The sequence below is a fragment of the Gracilinanus agilis genome, chromosome 3 (assembly GCF_016433145.1).
Source record: "Gracilinanus agilis isolate LMUSP501 chromosome 3, AgileGrace, whole genome shotgun sequence".
In the NCBI taxonomy this organism is placed as follows: Eukaryota; Metazoa; Chordata; class Mammalia; order Didelphimorphia; family Didelphidae; genus Gracilinanus; species Gracilinanus agilis.
This window is the reverse complement of record NC_058132.1, coordinates 91,127,888-91,136,085: the sequence shown is the minus strand read 5'-3', so window position 1 is coordinate 91,136,085 and position 8,198 is coordinate 91,127,888. Positions and strand designations below refer to the sequence as shown.

Below are 8,198 nucleotides of genomic sequence, written 5' to 3'. Positions count from 1 at the left end.
ATAATGCGAGTAATTATTGGGTCCCCATTGTGTTTCTTCCCAAGCTCTGGGTATTATGGAAGAAGATTTCTTTGAGGGGTTAAGGATGGTTTTTTTTTTTTCAGAAGTGCCCTGAGGTCTTACTCCATGGAATATCTTAACCAGATGTTGCTGAATCTCCTTTGTTCTGGCTCCATAGATAACAGGATTGACAAGGCAGGGAAGTAGTAGACTGAGGGCACTGAATAGGTTGTGCACTTTCTGGGAGGCAGTGGGAGCTACACGATAGACAATGGAAGAGGAAAGTGGAGTGGAATAGACCTGAAGATTACTGTCAGATGAGAGCTACGTGTGTTTAGGGCTTTAAAGCAGGCCCCACCAGAAGACATCCAGAAGGCAGCATGGATGATGTGTGTGTAGGAAGTGACCAAGAGCAATATGTCCAGGACCTGAGTACTTATGAGGATGGTGAGCCCCACTGTCTTATTGAGTGAGATGTCCCCATAGGACACAGCTTCATTGGGGCCATATTGTAGTGGAAAATCCTCAGGTCTCCCCTTTAGGGACTCTCTTAGATCCTAAGGATTGGCTTTATGAGGCTGACACACCCAGAAGCTTGCTACAGACAGGGCGACCAACAACCTCTCCTTCCCCTGTTGGAACTCCAGGACAAAGCAAGTGGTTCCACTTCATAGGACACTGTTACTTCACATGCTGTGACCTGACATCCATGATGGATTGGTGTTCTGGTCTTATACTATCTATACCATACTAAGGACTCTACAAGCCTAAAGCCGCCTCCCCCTCAACAATGCTGCAACAGGATGAAGCCTCTTGAAGCAATACTGTAACAGGGTGCAGGGCTGCTTCCCCTTTTCCATCCAGTCATGTAATCCCCCCTACCTGTATGTGTCTCCAATCATGTAACCCCCTGTATCTGTATGTGCCCCCAGATAAACCTATAAAATAGCGAGAGCCCCATAATTCGGGGCCCTGAACTTTGAAGAAATATCCCTTCTGGAACTGCATGTAATAAACCTCCTTCCTTCCTTACTCTGGAGTGGCAATTGTGGTTTTCCTGCTTGGCTAAACAGGAAATTCTGTAATAGCATGCTCGCAGGTGAAGTAATAGATGATGTTGAAGCAGCAGAAATGCACTCCTGAAGCCAGTACCACTGCCACAATCTCAATTCCTGTACTCTATGCTGCTGCAAAGGCCAGCAACCCTGCCAACTGCTGTCCTGTCACAATTTCCAGATAACACAGTGGAGAGCAGATAACAATCTAGTGGTCTAGAGCCATGACCAGGAGAATGCTACAGTCAAAGATGATGAAGAAATAGAACATTTGGATGAGGCAGCAAGAAGGAGAAATAGTGGGTAGAGAAACTAAAGAGCATGTTGGGCATGACAGCAGCAGCAGAACGAATATTGACTGCCAGGAGCAGGGCAATGAGTGCATACATGGACTGGTGCAGGCTTCTCTGGGCCATCACAGTGTAGCTGACCAGGCACTGACCAAGAGGAGCACCAAGTAGATGCAGGAAAATGGAAGGAACATGAGGGACCAGGTCTCCTGCAGCCCTGAAGCCTACCAAGAAGTCGTCCTTCATGAGATCAGTTTAAGGCTCTGGGGAGGGCTATGTAGGAGAAAGAATCTCTATGTCCAGTTATATTTGGACCCTGAACCTGTCTCATTGGGCTGGATGGACTTTCTTGTCCTTCATATGTCCTTTATCATCCTTTGATGTTCCTGAAAGGAGAACATAAGAAAAAGAAAAATTATAAGATCCCATTTAATGAGATATTCCTGGGAAATGCTAGCTTGTTTCCAACTCTGCTCTTTAGAAATATCTCACAAATGGAGATGATCAATGGGAAAAAGAAATGTGGAAATATTTATCCATCTTCATCAGGGACTTTCCTATCAAATCTTGCTTTTGTCTTTGTCCTTTTTAATATTTGGGATACGTTTTTTTCAATATTTTTGTTTTTATATTTCTTAAAATTTCCTCTATGGGGGCAGCTGGGTAGCTCAGTGGAGAGAGAGTCAGGCCTAGAGACAGGAGGTCCTAGGTTCAAACCCGGCCTCAGCCACTTCCCAGCTGTGTGACCCTGGGCAAGTCACTTGACCCCCATTGCCCACCCTTACCAATCTATGAGACAATACACCGAAGTACAAGGGTTTAAAAAAAATAAAAAAAAATTTCCTCTATGTTTTTCTTCATCTTTCCCTCCCTTCCATAGAGCAATCCCCTGCAACAAAGAATATTTTAAAAGGAAACAGAGGAAGTAGAGAAAAAATTATCAACATGATATTTTTTTCCCTAATTTTACTTCTTGAAGCCCTTTCTGTTTCTTTCTTGTTTTCTATGGTGAGATCCTTCCTGGTATCAACCACTTATTTATCAATCAATTTAATCTCACAACAAGAATTTACAAGGTCCATTCTAGTCATGTTTATCAACCAGTCATTCTAGTAGCTGTTATCTACTGATCTATTTTCCTCAGTGAGCTCAGCATTCTGAACAGTGTTCTTTTTCTCTTTCCTAAATCTTGCCTTCATACTAGGGAACTTCAACATAAATACTGATACTTTTCCAAGCACACTAACTATTTATTTCCTTTTTTAAAATTGTCAATGACCTTATTCTTCCATCCTATCTCAGTTACACACAGAGATGGTCATACCCTTGATCTTGCCATCACCTACAAAATCTGCCATTTTTATGTTTCTGATCTCTAATGTTCTCTTACTTGACATTTTTTATCATTCCATCTTTCTCTCTTCCTTTCAATCCCTAACCCTGCTCTTTATCCTCACTATAATCTCTAATTCTTAAACCCCTCAGCCATTACATCCACAGTAGCTACGTCCTTCTCCATCTTGACCCTTTAATGAACCAGTTCAAATCTACACTGTTCTCTTCTACTAAAAAACAACAACAACAACAACCCCTATCTTCTGTCATAGAATGTATACTAAATATCTAAGAAATCATTCAAAGCAAAAGAGTGGCAAGGGCTCAACAACTGGGCTTAAATGGCTTGCTCAGGGTCACCTAGGTAGGAAATGTCTAAGGCCATATTGGAATCTATGGCCTCCTGTCTCCAGCCTGGCTTTCTAACCACTGAACCATCTAGATATTCCCTCTTTTACTCTTGATTCCCTTCGCCTCTTTTCCTATTTACAATTTTGTTCTACTAAACTCTAGCTTTGGATTACTCCTATCATTTGTTTCCTTCATTCCAACCCACATGCTGCTAAAGGTAGGGGAAATCTTAAAATCATGCTGCCTGGGATTACTAATTTTGTTACATAATCTAAGATAGATCCTTACTCTGATAAATTATTTCTCTGACTATTCAAATTATTCACTTTTCCAGTCACCACAGCAACTTTTCCAAATCCTTTATAAATTTCTCTTCAAACTTCCCTTTCCCCAGCCTCTCAGCTAAGAACTATGTCTCATATTTGACTAGAAAAACTGAACTACTTTCCAAGAGCTCTTTCTTATCCCAAACACCTCATCTCATATCAGTAAGACAATTTCTCCCACTTTCATCTTTGTCTCATGTGAAGAAGTGGCCTTTTTTGCCAAGGCAAAACCCCTCTGTACCCAAGTAAAAATGTTCCATCCTATCTTCTCCAGTAGATTGTCCCCTCTTTCATCTCTAATTGTTTATTAATTTTTAAATGTGCCTCTGGGTGCTTCATTGATTCCTACAAACACACTCAAATCATCCTTATCCTTGAAAAACCTTCACTTGTTCTCTCCATTTCTTCTAGATATCCTATATTTTTCCTCCTAACTCTCTCTCACCACTGATATCCAATCAGTGGCCAAGGCCTGTCAATTCCATTTAAAAAAATTTCTTATATATCCTCCCATTTTCTCTTCTGACACTGCCACCTCTCTGATGCAGACTCTCATACCTCAGATTTGGACTATTCCAATAACATTGTAGTTGGTTTCCCTATATTAAATCTCCATCCATTTTAGTTTGTCCCCAATTCAGCTGTCAAACTGATCTTACTAAAACACAAATCTTACCCTGACACCCCCACCCCCATTCAAAAAAACTCCATTGACTCTCTAACAACCTTGAGATAAAGTACATATTTTTTGGTTTTTAAAGCCTCTTATCATCTGGCTTTATCATCCTGGCAACTATGTGGTAGAACTGATAATGCACTAGACTTTAAGTCAGGAAATTCTAAGTTCAAATCCATCTTCAAAAACTTATGAAGTGTGGGAGGCAGTGGTCAGAAGCAAAACACTTGTGAAGAGATTCAGAATGGAGAGAAAGATAGACAGACAGACAAACAGACAGAGACAGAGATAGAGATAGAGACAGAGAGAAATAGAGGATGAACAAGGCAAAATATAAGGGAGGGAAATACAGAGTTAGTAATTATAACTGTGAATGTGAATAGGATGAATTCACCTATAAAATAAGTAGATAGTAGAGTAAATTAAAAAACCAGAATCCTATAGCTTGTTATTTACAAGTTACACATTTGAAGCAGAGAGACACACAGAGTAAAGGTAAGGGTCTAGAGCAGAAGCTATTATGCTTCAGCTGAATTAAGAAAAATGGGGGTAACAATTATGATTTCAGACAAAGCAAATGCAAAATAGATATAATTAAAAGAGATAAGAAAAAACTACAACCCACTAAAAGGTAACTTAGACAAGGAAGTAATACCAATACTAAATATATATATACATATATATATATCTATATGTATATGTATGTAATAGACGGTATAGCATCCAAATTTTTAAAGAAGTTAAATGAATTATAGAAGGAGACAGTAAAATTATACTAGGAAAGAACCTCAACTTTCTCCTTTCAGAAATAGAAAAAACCAAAAATAAAGAATTTAAGGTGGTAGATAGAATTTCAGAAAAGTTAGATATGATAGATCTTTGGAGAAGACTGAATAGAAATAGAATAGAATATCTCTTTTTCTCAGTGGTACATGGCACTCATATGAAAAATGACTGTGTATGAAGACATAAAAACTGCATAACAAAATGTAGAAGAGAAGAAGAAATATTAAATACATCCTTTTCAGATTATGATACATATATATGCATAATATATATAAAATATAAATATAAATATAAAATTATATTTGATAAAGGGCTGTGGAAAGATAGGTTGAAATTAATTGGCAACTAAATAATTTAATTTTAAAGAATAAGTGGGTCAAAGAACAATCATAGAAACAGTTAACAATTTCATTAAAGAGAATAACAGTGAGACAATAGATCAAATGGATGGGATGCAGCCGAAGCAGTACTTATGGGAAAGTTTATAACTGTAAAATTTACATCAATAGAGGAAGATTATATCAATGAATTGTGCATGCAATTAACAAAACTAGATAAAACAATGTTAAATCCCAAATTAAATCCCAAATCGGAAATACTGAAAATCAAAGGAGAATTTAATAAAATTGAAAGTAAGAAAACTCTTAAACTAATAAATACAACTAAGTGTTGTTTTTATGAAACATAAGCTGTAGGATCCTGGACAAGTTACTTAACATCCATTTACTTTAGTATCTTCATCTGGAAAATGATAAAAAATTTATAACACTGATCTTCCAGGATTTTGTTGAATGAAATAATATTTGTAGAGTATTTTGCAAACTTTAAAACTTTTTATAAACACTAATTATTATTACTATTATTATTACCTTTTAGGACTTCTTATACTTTGCTTCTATTCATGTACTCTACAATACAGTGATACTGGTATCCCTGCTGTTTATTGAATGAAACATTTCATCTCTCAGGTCCATGCATTTTTGCTGGCTATCTCCCCTGCCTAGAATGCTCTCCTTCTTTGCCTTCTGGGGTCTCTGGCTTCCACTCTCAGCTAAAACCCTATCTTCTGCAATAAGCCTTTCCTAATGTAGAAGTCTTCCCTCTGAGATTATTTCTAATTTATCCTGTAGATATCGTTTGTGCCTGTTTGTTAGCATGTTGACTCCCAGTATAGATTTTGAAATCCTTAAGGTCAAGTATGCTTTTTTGCTTTTCTTTGTAGCTCCAGTTCTCAGAATACTGCCTGGCATATATAGTAAGCTCTTAATAAATACTTGTTGACTGACTGGCTGACTGTACCTAATGTTTGTAAGACATTATGCTGGATATTAAGCAGGATTCAAAGATAAATAAACTAAGGAGAACTTTTGAGGAACATGTAGCCAACTGAAAAATGTAGTCTCATAAGGTCAATAAGTGAGACATAAAGTCCTCTGAGAGTTCAGAGGAGAAAGGCCATTTTTGAGGCAGTGTTGTTCAGTCCAAATAATACCCCATGCGGAATCAGAATCTTTATTCAGATCCTGGCTTTAGTTTACCTAACATTATTCTTATAAGACCATACTATACTTTTGTATTTTTCTGCTCTCACCTATTTTGCTTTATGTTCTATAAATGTCTTTGGAAAAATAATATTGATTGATGAGTTTCTGTTCCCATCCACATTGGTTTATTTAGTCAATTTTACTTTTCCTCCTCATAAGAATTCTTTCTCTTTTTTGCCTTACGGATTTCATTCTTGAGAATTTCTTTTCTCTCTTGGGCTCACATTCCTCTTAGGTCATAAGAACTTACATACCCTTTTTCTGAAGACTTTGAAATCTGCTCTAATCCTAAGGTTCTTGCCAGCCTATGCTTGCCTTCTTTTCCTCTGTCACAAATTTTAAGATGGAATGATTTCTTTCTTCTATAATTTACATTAAGAGCAACTTAGCAACCAATTTCTCCCAAATTAGCAGCTCATCTCTTGTGTTCTTCCATCTTGGAAGATGTTGTCTTGAAGGCAACCCAAGGAATGCTTATTTATCTTGCTTTGTAGCATGCTCATATAACCAAAGTCCTCTATCACCACAGTGTCATGCCTCTGTAGGCTTGTGATTCATTTTTAAAAACATCTCATTAAATATCTCTTTCCATTCCAGTGGTCCAAAGTATGTGTTCATAACAATGCTATTTGCATTTTTGCCCTTGCTGTCTTTTATCCAAATGCTCTCCACCCTACTTTCTTCTCTGGTTCCCAGATTTCCTCATAGCAATATATTTTCTTAATTTACTATGCTAATTATTTCTCTTGGCCTGTTAACCATCCTATTTCTTTTGATTAAGTTATATTTTCCCAGAAACATTTTTCAGTCATGGGTCATATCACATCCCTCCCAGTCTTACTGATAAATGATGAGATTACATTTGCTTCGTTCAAATGAGGTTGTCTAGTTTACCTTGCTTGCCCTCCCTTCTGCTTGCACTGCTGCCTAGACATCTGAAACCATGAGTTTTATTTTGGGCTCCTTTCTTATATTTTTTTCTCCTATAAACGTCTGGGTGTTTCTATTGCTATTTTCCTTTCTGTATGGTAGCTAATGTCTATGCTATCAAGCTTGTTGGATATATGTAGGCAACTTTCTCACTCCCCTATTTCTTTTCAGCTTTGCACCTTTTTGATAGCATTTATAAGATTTCAAGCAAACACTGTTTTTTGTTTGTTCAAGTAAACATTGTGGTTGATCCTTCTTAAATAAACTCTTTCATTGGTTAGAAGCTTATAATATCTATATTTTAAACTGTGGTCCAGAATTCAAATCCCATTCTCAGGCTATATCTTATTTTTTAAATTTGATTTTATTAATTTTTGCTTGTTTTCACATCATCCAGATTTCCTTGTATATATCTTCCCTATCCCAGCCATTAATAATAATATTTATTAGGTGAAATACTCAGAGTGCTTTAATGTATGCAAAGTGTTTTGCATATGTTATCATTATTCGAGATAACAGTGGGAGAAATTTCGAAAAGGTAGTTTTTTGTCTTGATATAAAGAAAACCTTCTTCAAAATTAGAGTCACCCAGAAGTGAAATAGTCAATGATAGAGAACAATGAATTCTCTCTCTGATCTTCCTCAGGCAGAAACTGGATAACCACTTGTGGGGGAGTAGGAATGCCTATTCAATTTTGAGTTGAACTGGATGACCTTGCCTTGTGGTCCCTTCCAAATGAAGATCTGTGAGTGCAGGAACCCATCAAAGTTCATGACATTCGCATAGTCCCACATGAACTCTCAAACCCATACAGCAGGTGACAGAAGGATGGTGACTCCACTCAGATTCCCCTATGTGACTCTTTTCTCACTAACATTCCCTTTTATTGGAATTATTGTAATCA

The 8,198-nt window shown here is 37.2% G+C and overlaps 1 pseudogene; it reads right to left on the bottom strand.

Moving 5' to 3' along the window:
- Positions 1-1,065: 1,065 nt before the first annotated feature.
- Positions 1,066-2,703, bottom strand: LOC123241198 (annotated as a pseudogene).
- Between the last annotated feature and the right edge of the window lie 5,495 nt (positions 2,704-8,198).